This window comes from Helianthus annuus, chromosome 12 (assembly GCF_002127325.2).
Source record: "Helianthus annuus cultivar XRQ/B chromosome 12, HanXRQr2.0-SUNRISE, whole genome shotgun sequence".
NCBI classification, from domain to species: domain Eukaryota; kingdom Viridiplantae; phylum Streptophyta; class Magnoliopsida; order Asterales; family Asteraceae; genus Helianthus; species Helianthus annuus.
In genome coordinates, this window is record NC_035444.2 from 143,512,643 (window position 1) to 143,529,412 (window position 16,770).

Genomic DNA, 16,770 nt, shown 5'->3' on the forward strand with positions numbered 1-16,770 from the left:
ACTACACATGTGCACTATATCCGTAATAGTGCACATGTGTAATACAACAAAAAAGTTTCTTTTTTTATTTTTATTTTTTTTTTTGAAATTTTTTTTCCATATATAAAAACTAGCGAGTTTTTATAAAAAAAAATGTAAAAAAAAATTGGTATGTTTTTTAGACTTTTTTAGTTAGGTTTTTGGTTTTCTCATGATCCATCCCCTATATATATATATGTGTATATATATATATATAGGGTCGGAATTTGGAGAAAACGGTGAAAAGTGTGAGAACGGTGAGAACGATTATGGATCGTCCGATCAAAACAATCCATGGACTAGATTGCGCGGTGGCGTTTTCGTAAATAACATCAATATTATTAGGGGGGACGCGCTTCATTAAGGGTAAAAGGGTATTTTTACCCTCATATTCAAAACGCCATCATATGATAAAACGCCATACAAAAATAAAACGCCACTAAAAACAAAACGCCAAAAAATAAAACGCGTTGAATATTACAGGAAGTTGAAACAACACAAATAATTGAATTACAGTTAGTAACATTTATTAGAAGAAATTCCCTCCTAAATTACGCGCCAAACATCATTATATAAACAAACGTAAACCATAGCTTCCATAATCACTTCAATCTATCCATTTTCTGCAAAAAAAAAAAAAAAAAAAAAAAAAAAAAAATCGTTAACCAAAAACGCCAACATAAACAAAATGCCAAAAATGGCAACAATCGTTTCGTGGAGATACACTCTGGGGATCAGGCGATACGTCATCCATTTTGACAACAGAAGGAGGGTGTATGTTAAGACGGTTAGGGAAATTCTAAAGATGGAAGAACAAATACAGAGGCAAATCTTATCCATTGGCATCGCTCTAGACAACGAATGTCATGAAACGCATATGCTTATGAAAGCATTTAACCAGAAAATTTGGACCAATCAAAGGAGATGTGAAGCCAGACCCTGTCATGACATCATGACGTTTTGATGATGAAACAGACATGGTGACGATTACATACAACAGCGGAGAGCAGCAAGACTACTGGCTAGAGAACATCATGATAAAGCAGCGACTGGGTTTTATGGAAGAATTGCATAACGCCACCTGTACCAACCCAGAAATAGACTCAAAATTGGAATTAATGCAAGACATGTTCAGGTGGAGGCTTCAAAATCTTCAGGAACAAGAAGCTGATGAAGATGAATGTGATGACATGGATGAAGATCAAGATGAAGACTCCGAGGAGGAAGAAGATGACACAAGTGATGGACACTATTTAGATAAAGTACCTTCTGACGAAGGATTTTAATTTTTTTTCCTCTTTTTTTTTCTTCTATGTAATTTTCTTTTTTTTTTAAGATAATTAAATGATATATTACTATCTTAATTAGCAAAACGTCAAAATAATACTAAAAATTGTTTACCCTAACAAAACGCCATAAATAACAAAAAATATTTTCCTCCTTACTAGTTTATTTACTCTGTTATTGTATTTTGTCATGATAGTCTGCATAAGGTCATTTAAAAAAACGCCAAACTTAGAAGATGGGACGTCTATAACCTATAAAACTAATAAAAGCTGATTAACACAATAAATACAAAATACAGTAACTGAAAAGGCAGTTACTTTATAACTATCATTTATTACAATAAAAAGACCCGCCTAAACTACGCGCCAAAAAACTCCTATAAGAGAAGGGTCTATACACAATGAAATTAATCACACACAGAAAAACACAAAACGCCATATCCTCTAGAAACCACTCCCTTTAAAACGCCACAGATGTCAAAGCTTTCACTGAAATGCATCCTTTTTCTGAGGGGGTTAACTCAATAATATTTTGCTGGATGAGATGGACAAATATTCAAGAAAAAAGAGACTGATGACAGTGATATGCCATCATGTGAGCTTTCTTCTTGATGATTATAGGCATGGAAGAAAGGGTTCAACTAAAGTGTAAAATGCTATTTTGGACTCCATTATTACAAATAGCATCAAGCAGGAGTTGATCTTCAATGACATGCCGCCAAACAATAATATCACACCAAAAAACAGGATGCCACTAAGCAGCTTCTTCTGAAAAGACGAGGTTTATGTAGGAAAGTTGGCAACTAGCAAAACTATTAAAAAAAGGTTCAAAACGCCAAAACAAATTCAAGAAGATAGAGGCTGATGACAGTGAAGATTCGAAAGAGAAATTAGATTACAATTTTTTATTATTTTAGGTTTCATTTTATATTGTTTTGATATCAAATTATATGTTGATTTGTTAATTAGTTCTCTATAAAAAAAATAACATTATTATATAAAACGCCAAAAACTACAAACACCAAAAAGCTAGAAGTATGGAAACTGGGAGAAAAGCTGCTGGCAAAAAACCTTGTAAAGGTTATTAAACGCCAAAAGATTCACTAAACGCCAAAAAAAATTGGTCTTATTGTAATCTTATGCAAATATTAGAGACTCGTAGTGAATTATTATACAAAACGCCATAACGCCAAAAAAATTAACCAGAAAACTCTATAACGCCAAAAAATTATATATGTGACATAAAAACAATTAATTCAACGCCAAAAAGTTTAAAAAATACGATTAACGCCAAAAACAACTTAGACGCCATAAAATATTATACCGCGTTGGGAAATAAAAGAAGAATGAAAAGACAAAAAAGCCCCTCCGCCTTTCTCTATGACGCGGGACACGTGTTAGGCCAGGAAACGTTCTCACCGTTCTCACACTTTTGAGCGTTTTCTCCTGAACCCGTTTCTATATATATATATATATATATATATATATATATATATATATATATAGGATAATGCTAGATAAAAAACCCTAAAATTCTTAGAAAACTCTGGAAACCCAAATGGGAAGCCATTTTTACCCAACCTCCCGACATTTTTTTTTTTTGAAAAAAATTACACATGTAATATACATGTTTTAGAGTGTTTTGGGCCAAAAAAAACAAAAAAGCGCCGAAGGGATTTTTTAAAAAAAAATAAACAAATTTCAGCTCCTAACACGTGTTAAGCAAAAAATCCATAATTTCGCTGAAAATTGCTGAAACTTGTTTTTTTTTTAAAAAATATCCCTTCGGCGCTTTTTTGATTTTTTTGGCCCAAAAGTCTTAAAAACATGTATATTACATGTGTTATTTTTTTCAAAAAAAAAATGTCGGGAGCTTGGGTTTTCTCGGGTTTTTTATATATATAGGGTTTTCTATCTAGCCCTACCCTATATATATATATATATATATATATATATATATATATATATAGAGAGAGAGAGAGAGAGAGCCAGGATCTAGAGAAAACGCCTAAAAGTGTGAAAACAGTGAGAACGATTTTGGTGTTGACATGTCGCGTTGATGCTAACTTTCACTAAGGGTAATATTGTCAAAAGGCTCATCCACATGCCACTCACATGCCAAAGACCATGCACATGCAAGTCAAATGCATATTCCACCATCTTTTTTAAACTCTCGCAACTTTTCTTTACGTGATTATTTAAAAAAAAAATACATCATAAAATCGAGTGTTTTATTATCTTTCCAACGAGTATATTATTGCTATACTTTTAAATTAACATAAATGACATGAACTGGAAACACCCAGTTTAGAAAAACACCATGAAAAATTCAGTTGAAAACGCCATAAAAACACACAGTTCAGAAAAACACCATGAAAAACTTAGTTGAAAACGCCATAAAAACACCTAGTTTAGAAAAATGCCATAAAAACCTAGTTCAAAACGCCATAAAAACACGCAGTTCAGAAAAACGACATAAAAACCTACTTCAGAAAAACACCATAAAACTAGGTGAAAACGTCATAAAAACACAAAGTTGAAAACGCCATAAAAAACTCAGTTCATTTTTTTTGAAAAGTATATCAATAGTATACTCGTTAGAAAGATAAAAAACGCTGAGTTTTATGGTATAATTTTTTTAGAAAAATAATCACGTATAAAAAAGTTATTGGCGTTTAAATATGATGGAGGAAAACGACATATGATTAGCATGTGCACCCTTATTTGGATCTTCCAATTTTACCCCTATTGATAGTTCCAAAGTTCTCATTATTTACAAAAATGTCACCGCATCATCTTAGACACAAATCACAAAGATTTTATGGCTGAAAATCGTTCTCACCGTTTTGACACTTTAAATCGTTTTCTCCTGATCCCACTTGTGTATATATATCCTTCCAATAATTTATTAACATAATTAATTTAATAATCACTCTTATGTATTTGTAATTACATGAATTTTAAATTTATCTATTGTATCTTTTTATGATATATTTAAATCAAAATTTTGGATTTATTCGCTTTCAATGTCTATCAGGTTTTTTATTAATTATCAAAACATTAAAAAAAATATATAAAAATTTTAAGATTGAAGAAGAAAATGGCACGTGACACTAATTAAAATTATTTATTAAAAGTTAAATTATTTATAACTAATTTTGAAAATATTTTGGTTTTCTCTTATAACTTTTAAGATACCATGTTTTGTAAAAGTGCGAGTATACCGATAAGATGTGCCTAATCTATGCGGAGGTATAATTTTTTTAAACCAAGTTGTAAGTTGTGAGTAGCAATGTATAGGTAATGAAAGCACAAAAGTACATGTTATTAAAGTTATTTGACATTAATTTTTTTTTTTTTTCTAAATTGATGTCCTGAAACGAAACTGACCAAGTTCTTGGCGAATACTAAGGCCAAACATATTCCAGTTGTACAATCAAAATAAATTGTTTATTTTTGTCTTAAGTTGTAACGAAACCTGATAATGTCCCAATGTCATGACGAATCGAACTGATCCTAACTAAACAACAACAATTAGTTTATTATCAATGTAAAACATGTGTCAATATCCTTTTAGGCATATCACAACTTTATTATTTAGGTTTTCACTTTCAGTAGCTATATCGAGTGCCGGTATCATATTGATACCAATATACCATAATGAACCGAATTGATGGAGACCGAATTTCCGATGCAACACGCAGAAAATTTCAATAATTCCTACTAAATATTAATAGTAGCCATTCTCAACTCTAAACAACCTTTCTAAACTAGAGTGTGATTTTGTTTAGAACTTGAAAGTGAAGGTCGAAGGAAGGGGAGGGTATTATAGGGAAATCCAGAAGATGTCAAAAGGCTGTGACTCTTGTACTTTCATCCTTACTTCCTTTTTGAGTCTACACACCGCGGCGAACGGTGGCTAAATATTACCGTCTTTTTTTCCCTCCAAACGTGTGCCCAAATTAAATTCAGGGCCTACATTACATGGGTTTATTATGTGAGTATTAAATTAACCAATTTTTTCGTACAACAAAACTTTTTTTTTAAACCACAAAGAACGACGTGCTAACTACTAACCACCGTGACACCGGGCGTTGTGGCCAAGGTCAACTACTCGACCGTCGCCAGCCCCTGGGCTCTCCCAAATACACGGAAATCCGACCTCCACCCACCCGAAGGCACGGCAGTTGAATAATCGGTAAAACTTCGCCTCCCATCCAAGACGAACCGGCACCACCCGTATTTATCTGTCACCTGGATGCCGCAGAAAATAATAGGGAGAGTAAGAGTCGAACCTAGGTCACAAGAAACATCAAGTTTTTGCTCAACCACTCTATCACTACCTCATTGGCTTTCATACAACAAAACTAATAAGGGGCTAGGGAGCCACTAAACATCAAAACTTAGCAAACTGCCGTTAGAAAGAAACAAAACGAAAAAAAGAAACCTTAGCATACCATTAAATTAACCAATTAGAGGTTTTAGACCATGTGTAGTGGTAGAACCTTATAATGCCCTCACCATGGGGCATTATACGACATGTGGCGTCCTAGTCAGCAAGGGGGCATTATAGCAAAAGTGGTGTAGTGGGTATAATGCCCCATAATGCCCCTTCCAATTATTAAAAAGGATTAAAAAAAAAAAAAAAAACTATATTCATAGTCATCCACTAATATTTTTTCCTATTGGTTAGTCAAAGGTCAACCCTCCTCCCTTTGTACACTTTGAGCGTTTTAAAGAAAACGCCGAACGAACATTTTTTCCAAAATTTTGAAAAGTAACGCCCCATGTAATGGTGGGGTAGGCGTTATAGGGCGTTTTTTTTGAATTTTTTTTAAAGAAAACGCCCCACTACACATGGTCTTATAGTTTAGTGCTCTTGAAAACATTTGGTAATTGTTTCGTTTCTTAATTAATAATTTTTATCATACTTTTTTTTGAAAGGCCAAACAAAACTTTATTACTCCAATAGTCTGCAATTTCTTATTTATAAAATGTAATGGCCATAAAACACTTAAAAATTTCTCATTTCTAAAACGCAATGGCCTAAAAAATCAAAAGAAAGTGTTCTCTCTAAAACGCAATGGACTAAAAAAACTAAAAATGTGTTTTACCTAAAACGCAATAACTAAAAACACTTCAAAAATGTGTTTTTCTAAAACGCAATAACCAGAAAACGCATAAAAATGTCTTAGTTTTAAAACGCAATGGCATAAAAACACCAAAGAAAGTGTTCTCTGTAAAACGCATTGAACCAGGACAATAGTTGTCTGTGAATTGTCTGAACCAAGAATGCAGTTCTAAAACGCAATGGCATAAAACTGTCTACAATGGCATAAAAACATTAAAGAAAGTCTTCTCTGCCGCCCCTGGGACCCTGCTACCAGGGGCTGCCGCCCCCGGATCCCCGCCAAGATCGTAAAACGCAATGACTAAATCAAAAACCCAGATCGTGAAAATGAAATTAAAGAATTTCTTACATGGATCGAAGCCGATTTCTTTATCGATTGACGAAATTTGAATGGTAGAAACACTTATCAACGATTGAATCAAACGGATCGAGTGATTATCTTCAAAATCACGGGAAAAAACGAGATTTTGAATGAAATTAAACTGGGTTTTCTTCAAAACAAAGCTGAAGAACACGTTGATCGGGTGTTTGAATCATTGATTGATGACGAAAATCGCACTATAATGTAGTGATTATTGAGATAGTTAGTGAAAAAAAGGTTGGAGATGGGGGGTTTTGAAAATGGTGGGTTTTGAAGTAACTGGGGAGAAGAAGGAAGAAGAAATGATGGGATTGACTAAAATACTCTTTCACTTTATTTTAAAATTTGCCACGTGTCATATTTCTATTTTTTCCTATCCTTTCTAGTCAAAATAAACTTGCTATTTGATATTTTCCGGAATTAATATATACGTATGTGCAGACAAGATAATTTGCCACGTGTCATATTTCTATTTTTTTCTATCCTTTCTAGCCAAAATAAACTTGTTATTTGATATTTTCCGGAATTAATATATACATATGTGCAGACAAGATAATTTATGTGTAGATAAGATAATTTACATACCGATATCTCTGACCTATTACCAAACTTGATAACGGAAGTAACATTCTAATTGTGTTCTTAAAATAACAATAAAAGTGACGATAACTACAAGTCTAGAATGATGATTTAACTGATTTAACATTTAAAATACATTATAAATTAAAAAAAAAATGGCAAGTTGGGCTGCTGGGATTCACGCGGGCCAGAGAAACAAAGAAACCATATTATATAAACATACGGTTCATTAAAGACGGAAGAGAAAAAAAACACCATATATATGTATGAGCGGAGAAGAAACACGTAGCGGCTATGAATTGAAGTCCGGTCAGACCAAGATGGATCGGTAGGTTAGGTTAAGATGTTCAGTGTTCAGTGGTAAACCTTGAGATTTCCGACGAAGGGTGAAAAACGTATATACACTCTCACGTAAAGGCGAGCCACCGCGCCATTGCCTCCAGCATTGAGTAGGGGCGAAGGATTTAAGGGGCGGGGAGGGGCGCCCGCCCTCCCGAACTTTTCGGTCAGTAGTGTTATATATATACGTTTCGTATGGGATTTTGTAGGTATATACGTTTTCGACCCCCCGGTTTTATAAAAAAGAATTTAGGTATATACGTTTTCAACTCCCGGTTTTAATTTTTTTATTTATAAAGCCTAAATAAAATATTTAATTAGTCCAAATATTATAGCCCAAATCATTATATTTGGTAGAATACTAGAATGTATATTATATAACCCAAATCAAATCATTATATAGCTCAACTTAAAAGCCCACCCTATCAAAAAAAACCCAAATTCGTTTACTTTGGGACATCGACCAGAAGAACAGAAGTCACAAGCCAGAACTGCAGGGGGGGGGGGAACGAAGGTTCTAGAACTGTTCGACTTCAGCTTCTTGTTCGAGAACAGAAGCCAAAACATTGCTCGTTGTTGTGGTCTTGTACTCTTGTTCGACTTCTTCAATCTTCATAAGGTTAAAGGTATGTGTTTTTTATCTTTAGGTTTAATTTAGGGCTGCAATTTATGCGATTTACGTTGAAATTAGGAGTGAAATTGGTTCGAATTTTAGCTCTAAACTTGTTGAATCTTTCTGTAACTATGTCTAATTTTATTTGTTTAATTTTATTGTGATTTGATTTAGATAGAAATTAGAGTTTATAATTTAGGGTGATTTGTTAACTTGTTTTGTTATTAGATTATGCTATGTGGAAGAATAAAATGATAACTTCTTTTTTAATGTTTGAGAACGTTTTTTATTTGATATTAATGTTTGACCCGACCCGACCGAATCGAATCACTGACGTCCGACCCGAACATACACCTCAAAACTACGCGATAGAAATTTTTTTTTTAGGTCCGTTACTTTCCGACCCCCCAAACTTTTTTTTCAAGCTTCACCACTGGCATTGAGGGTGTTGTTTGTTCCGTTTGTAGAATTGCAAGGTTAATTAAGCACACACATAAGTCCGTGTGGTACGCAAGCGGGAGAGGGGCTACGGGATCCAACTTGACCGAGCGGGGTCGCAAGGAAAACCGTGCCGCCCCTTCTGGCTTCCTCGTGGTCTCCGTCCCAAGCATCCCAAACCCAAAAACCGTCTGTTGGTGATTAAAGAATATAATTTAATTGTTTTACACCTAAAAATTTCTTTACTCTCTATATAGTGTGCATCAAACCTCTACCACAAATTTTCTAAATCTCTACCACAATGGATCCAAATAACCCACCCGGCTATTACACACATTTTATGCCTACAAAATATTTGTTCATTGCATTTAACCAAAAATCTTCGGCCTCTAGAACGTGAAGTGGCGGAAAGTCAAAGAAAACCATTGCAAAAACACATTTTTTTTTAGTAAACTGTCAAAATAATTTACCACTTTAGTTCAAAACTCAAACTTTTTGAATCTGCGTACCTGTGGTTTCAATTTTGTTGTCATTTTTATCCAAAAGCAAAATCTGGTCAGATTTTTTCAGATAATATCCAGTTTTTTTGTCTTTTCCCCCTTTTAGTGAATGCCAAAATGGTCTTTTAACGTTTTATTATAACGAATTAAAAAAATCTAACCATTTTGCTCTTCATTAAAAAGGAGGAAAATACAAAAAAAAAAAAAAAAAAAAAAAACTAGATATTAACTGAAAAATCTAAACGGAATTTGCTTTTTGTTGAAAATGACAACAAAGAGTTAAATGTCATTTTAGTCCCTATGGTTTGGGTCATTTTGCCAGTTTAGTTCAAAGGTTTTACTTTTTGCATGTGGGTCCAAAAAGGTTTCACCATTGCCATTTTAGTCCACTGGGTTAACTTTATCAACTTTTTTCTGTTAACGAGAAGGACAATTCGGCTATTTTATATGCAACTCTGTTAACCAGAAGAGCAATTCGGCCATTTAAAATGACCGAATTGCCCTTCTCGTTAACGGAAATAATTGATGAAGTTGACCCAGTGGACTAAAATGGCAACGGTAAAACCTTTTTGGACCCACAGGGGAAAAATGAAACCTTTGTACTAAATTGGCAAAATGGCCCAAATCATAGGGACTAAAATGACATTTAACTCAACAACAAAATTGAAACGACAGGGACCCGGATTCAAAAGATTTTAGTTTGAACTAAAGTGGCAAAAGTGACCAAACCTCAGGGATCATTTTGGCAGTTTACTCTGTTTTTAAAATTATTCAGTTTTTTTATTTTATATTTTTTATTTATTAAACGCATTCATTTAATTTTGATCATTAATTGTTTAAAATAATTAAGAAGGGTTAACATAGGTTGACGGATGTTGGTCAGGGATTGGATGGGAGAGGATGATGTGGCGCTGAGCTAGCAGTCTGGGATCATGGATGAAAGATGAGTATAACTAGTGGCCTAAACACCATTTGTAGCGATTGCGAGAGACCAAGATAAAAGAGATGGTTTCCAATCAGTTAACCATGATGTATTAAGGTGTGTTACTTTAATTTATGATTAAAGAGTAATAACTTATAGAGGCCAGTTAACGTATAATACGGCTTAACGTACATCACGTACGACAGATAATTACGCATGTTCATTTGAAAATCACGCACGTTATAAATTAAATAACCCAAATCACACATGTTGGAAAACATTAATCAAGCATGATGAAAACATTAATTGTTGGAAATTTTCATGAAAATAAGTTTTCACTAAATATTTTGGACATCAATAATTATATTTATATATGTGTGGTATAAATAATAATTAGTGGGTTTGTGTTCTATGTTGTGAGAGCATCATAATAATGAATCAAACTATGTACAAAATGGAGCTAAGATGAATAGAATATCGATGCTCGAAGTTGGGTGATTGAAGTGAATATTTCTAAACTTTAGTGACTCTAGTATAAATTCATCTTTGTCATAAATTGATGGTTTTATGACTTTTAATCTCTATTCAAGAGTCATGATGTAAGTTTTATTATTTCTTATTATTTTATTTAATATGACATTAACATGAAATTAATCCTTTTTAACTCATAATGAAGGTTTTTATTGTTATAAATATTTTTAAACAATAGAAATTAAATATGTAGTTTTAGTTTTGTGTATAAAAGGAACTTATGACTCTTTGTTGGATGCAAGAAAGAAAATAGAGAAAAATGAGATGAAAGAGAAAAACTAGAGAAAATTATTTATGCACAAAGTTTTATATAATTCAGAGAGGAGTACTCTCTAATTCTTCCACCATCACCAACTTATCTTTATTTATTTTCCACATAATTTGGAACACTATGATACCCGATGCTATCTCGGGCGCGAGTGCCATCTCCGGCAGTACACATACTGTTCCGGTTGTTGTACCCTGGGTGACAGAACCGTCTGAGAGGAGGCGCGGAATCTGTTTTAAGGGAAGCGTATTGAACACGTGCCTTAGCCACAACCGTCAACATCAATTTGTTCATTATTGCAGCAAAAAAGGATCGCACAAGAAGGTGTGGTTGAAGTTTTCCAAATACGTGGACTTGAATCAAGATTGGTATAATTAAATTGTATTTTTTACATTTGTTTATTTAGTTTATGTAACCGGTATTGTACTAGTAGGATTTTCCACAAATAACGAAGTCTCGTTCTTATTTATTTTATTAATATTTTTAATAAAAGTGAACCTAGTTCCTACATTAATCACGCACGTTATACACATAATCACGCACGTTGTCGTACGTGATGTACGTTAAGCCGTAATGTATTTTACACTTTTCCATAACTTATAATAGTGGTTAATTAGTTGAGCAATTGATATAAACAAAACTGTTAAGAAACTTCTCTCACACACACTTATACTTGAGGGTTCTAAGAGAATATAGTTTTGTGATAATAGAAAAAATAAAATAAATCATTAATTTTTTCAATCTAATTTTCTTTCTATATATCAGAAGGGTCGTATTATTGGCACACCTTGACTTATTAAATCGACACCCTCAATACGCATCGTATAGGTCTATACGATGCGTATTGGGTTGGTAATTAATTATGTGTCAGTCAAAGACTGACATTGTCTCACGGGGGGTTAAAGTAATATGCATCGTATAGGTCTATACGATGCGTATTACTTTTTTTAGAAAGTACGATCAGCTTTCCGTCACTGTTGAGTGACGTAAAGTGATTGACGTATGCCATATACGCATCGTATAGGGCTATTGTCCCCGTCATAATGAATCGTCGTTGCCAGACCTCAACGAGGTAAGTATATATATATTTACTTTTTTCTATTCGGCGTTAAACTTACCATTACCTTTTACCCGTTAGTTTTTTAGTCTGCTATGCCCCGCCAACCGTTGCTACCAGATTTGAACGCGTGTAGCCATGATCAAGGTTATAGGTCTCCGTTTTATGAACCCGGTTACGATCCCTCGTACGGACAGGAAGAATATGGCAATAACGTTTTCGTTAGTGGTCCCTCGGGAGTACAAGGAGACCTTAGTCACCCTTCTTACGTGCAAGAGTCATTGGGTGACGATCCAGCTGTGCAAGAGTCATTGGGTGACGAGCCACCCGTGCAAGAGTCATTGGGTGATGAGACACCCGCTTACCCTGAAGTTTCGTACAAAACTGATCAGGTACGAACGAAATATATTTTTGTTAAATGTTATATTTTTTTCTGTTAAATTATTATACAATTGTTAATACAAAATACATGAAAATTGTTATATTTTTCAAATTGGATAAAAATTAATTAATAAACGTTATATGAAATATTTTTATAAAATTAATTAAACTAACCTGTTATATTTTTTAAATATTATAAAAAATACATTAAAATATTTTTTTCAGAATTTTTAAAAAAGTACATTCAAAATTGTTATATTTTTTTAAGTTACTTGTTATGTTTTTAGGATTTTTTATCCCACGATGATTTGGAAAGTTGGGTAAAACGAAGGGGTTTAGCCAACGGATACATAGTTGTTACCAAACGGTCCAAGGATAACCGGGTGTGGCTCCAATGTTGTTGTAGCGGCGAGCATGAGAGTAAGGCCACGGTTAGGAAAACCGGCAGCAAAAAATGCGCGTGCCCTTTTATGGTGATAGGTTGTCTCGACCGGGGCTGTATGTCTTGGCGGATAGATTATCTGAACAAAAATTTTAACGAGGCGCACAACCACGGCCCTGCTGAACATCTGGAGGGTCACGCGTATGCCAGGAGGCTTACTCCTAATGAGTTTAGGCTGGTGCAAGTGCTGACAGATCAAGACATACAGCCCCATACAATCTGGAATAACAGAACCCTGAGAACGTATGTGTTCCGAAAGACATACACAACGCTCGCCAAAAGATTAGGGCCGCGAAGTTCGAGAAAAAACCGTCTCCCATGCAGCGACTAGAACAAATCCTCCAGGAAGAAAAAGATGACCTATTACATACAGGCGGAACCTTCCACCAACGTCGTTCAGCATATATTTTTCTGTCACGATAAGTCCTTTGAAATGTGGAGGGCATTCCCACATGTGCTTATGATCGACGCTACCTACAAGACTAACATGTACAATCTTCCATTTTTGCAAGTTGTGGGTATGTCGTCGACAAACCACACCTTCTGTGTTGCGCATGCATTTCTTTCAAACGAGCAGGAGGCAACGTACGTCTGGGTCTTGGAGAGGGTCAGGTCTATGCTGCACGAGTGCATGGAGCCGCGTCTAATTCTAACGGACAGGGACCAAGCACTGATAAACGCGTGTAGAAAAATATTCCCTGGCGCCCACAGATATCTCTGCAAGTTCCACATCTTACAAAATATTGTGAAGCACTGCAAGGGTTCGTTTAATGGGCAAGATTGGGAAGCCTTTATAAATCAGTGGAAAACAGTGTGTAATTCCGCTACCGAGGAGTTATACAAATATAACGTCCTCAACCTTCAGAGACACCTTGTCAATCAACAACTTACATGTATGTTCTCTCTAAGTAAATACATTCATACAAATTGATATATAATTTAAATATTTTTATCATTTTCTGGTGTTTTTAATTACCTATGGAATAACTGGTTAAGCACCTCCAGACAATTATTCGTATCTGCATGGACCAATCAAACCCTGACATTCTTGCAAAGTACAACAAGCAGAGCTGAAGGCGCACATGCTGCATTAAAGAAACAGCTTACTACACGGAGATGCAGTCTGGAATCGCTGGTGAAAAAGGTGGACACCTTGGTACTAAAGCAATATGCGCAAATAAAGAAATCCTTGGAAGAAAGCCGCACCAAGCGAATGAACAGCCACCTTCAGATTCCTATGTTTTCCAACCTACTTCTTAAAGTTTCCATCCATGCTCTTAACCTATTGGAAAACGAGCTAACACGGAGAATAGACACGTTGCGGTCATTCGGATCAACATGTGCCTGCCAGCTGTACTCAGGTGCCGGGTTGTTATGTGCATGTCGCCTGGAGAGATTGCAGAATACAGGTACTTATAGACTTATAAAAAATGTTTTGTTGTCTTAATTTAATATGATTGTCTAATGCTGTTTTTTTTGTTTTGCAGACTGCGTCATTCAGCTCGAAGATATAGACATTTTCTGGAGATAACTTGACCTGAACGCATCAAATTTTGATGAGGAAGATGTTGATGTAGACAAACAATTAGAATATGTGAAACAAAAATTGTCTACCCAACCCCCGCAAGTGAGGAAAAGCATCTTATCGAAGATCGCGGCGGTGGTAAACCCATATATGAGCGACAAAAAACCGTCTGTCGTACAAGAAAACACTCGCAGGCGGCCAACTTCCAAGGTTCAACAACAAAGAAAAGAGCAAGCTGCTAGAGATAGCTCAGTTGGGCCTCCCAGACAACAAAGTAGGTGTGACCCTCCTCGACATAGCTCTTATGTACCATCGCAAGATTCCCTAATACCGTCTACGTCTGCAATGTCTCTAAAGTCTCAAAGGTCGTTAAATCGACGAGGTCGTTCAACATCTTCACATGAAGAAGAGCCTGGCAAGGGCAATGCCTTTTCGTTAATCATTGATGAGGGAATGCTTGAATATGCGTACAGATACAAAAAAACAAATTCCAAAAGTGTTCCACCCCTACATTTCAAGAATAAAAGATGTCAGGCCGGATGAACATTGTGGGTTTCGGGCGGCGGCTGTGGGTTTAGGGTTTGAACAAGATTACTTTGGGTATATTCGAAACCAACTACTTGAAGAGCTGACGGGTCCAAACAAAGAAATGTGGGAGTACATCTTGGATCGTGAAGTACCAGGGGACTACGACCAACAAGTACCGAGAATAAATTTTACCGGGGTTGGAATGGCACCCAGGGAACATTGGATGGAGATGCCACAAGCAGCACTCCTTCTTGCCAATAGGTTTGTTGTGATTGTTCACATATTAGACATCCAAGGTTGTTCTACTGTATTTCCCTTATATGATCCAAAGTACGCACGTGACCCCCATCAGTTTGTTTCACTGTTATTTGTTAATCGTGGTCATTTCATCCACGTCAGACTTGAAGGGGACTATCCAATGCCGCCACCGAACCTTACATGGAGTAGACGCGCACGCCAAGAAGCTTTACATTGGACGGAAAACTACACGGAACGGATAGCGTGGTATGATATGCTAATGAAGCCTAACATTGACCCTACATTGCTTGTCATTGATTGATTTGTAATTTTAAACAATAATTTATTTGTATAATGCATTCCATTTGTTTATTGCCAAATCAATGCATTATATTGATTAATTTGTAATACGAAAATACGGTAAAATATTCGAAAATGCGCTAAAAAAGTCAAAATACGTTACAGTACAATTAAATACATGAAAATATGCTAAAATACGCTAACATGCGCTAAAATACGCTAAAATGTTCGAAAATACGGTAAAATACGTCAAAATACAATTAAATACGTCAAAATACGCCGAAATACGCTAAAATGCGCTAAAATACCTTAAGATACATGAAAATATGTTAAAATACCTTAAAATACGATATAATGCGCTAAAATGTCCGAAAATACGGTAAAATACGTCAAAATACAATTAAATACGTCAAAATACGCTGAAATACGCTAAAATGCGCTAAAATACCTTAAAATACCATAAGATACAAGAAAATATGTTAAAATACCTTAAAATACGATATAATGCTCTAAAGTACGCTAAAATATTCGAAAATACGGTAAAATGCGTCAAAATACGTTAAAATACGCCGAAATACACTAAAATGCGCTAAAATACCTTAAAATACCATAAGATACATGAAAATATGTTAAAATACCTTAAAATACGATATAATGCTCTAAAGTACGCTAAAATGTTCGAAAATACGGTAAAATACGTCAAAATACAATTAAATACGCTAAAATACGCCGAAATACGCTAAAATGCGCTAAAATACCTTAAAATACCATAAGATACATGAAAATATGTTAAAATACCTTAAAATACGATATAATGTTCTAAAGTACGCTAAAATGTTCGAAAATACGGTAAAATACGTCAAAATACAATTAAATACGCCGAAATACGCTAAAATGCGTTAAAATACCTTAAAATACCATAAGATACATGAAAATATGTTAAAATACCTAAAAATACGATATAATGCTCTAAAGTACGCTAAAATGTTCGAAAATACGGTAAAATATGTCAAAATACAATTAAATACGCTAAAATACGCCGAAATACGCTAAAATGCGCTAAAATACCTTAAAATACGATATAATGCTCTAAAGTACGCTAAAATACGCGACTAATGATATTTTCCACGAACATATACATATAACACGGCAGGCACTATGGAGTACAAGTGGACTTCAAACAAAACTGTACGTAATCGTAAAATACGATATTCGCAGGCAACCGAACGTCACCGAAACGACGTATGTTGAAGTCATACGTCATAAAACGACAAAATATGCGAAATTTCTTCAAAAAACGACTCATATACGCGT

At 34.8% G+C, this 16,770-nt stretch overlaps 1 long non-coding RNA gene across 1 annotated transcript; it reads left to right on the top strand.

Annotated features, from left to right (window-relative positions):
* The first annotated feature begins 12,014 nt into the window (after window positions 1-12,014).
* On the top strand, window positions 12,015-15,528 carry LOC110895596. The gene is made up of 5 exons (XR_002567257.2): window positions 12,015-12,058; window positions 12,133-12,435; window positions 12,712-13,759; window positions 13,872-14,275; window positions 14,354-15,528. It is a non-coding gene; the product is annotated as an uncharacterized LOC110895596 (long non-coding RNA).
* Window positions 15,529-16,770: the final 1,242 nt, after the last annotated feature.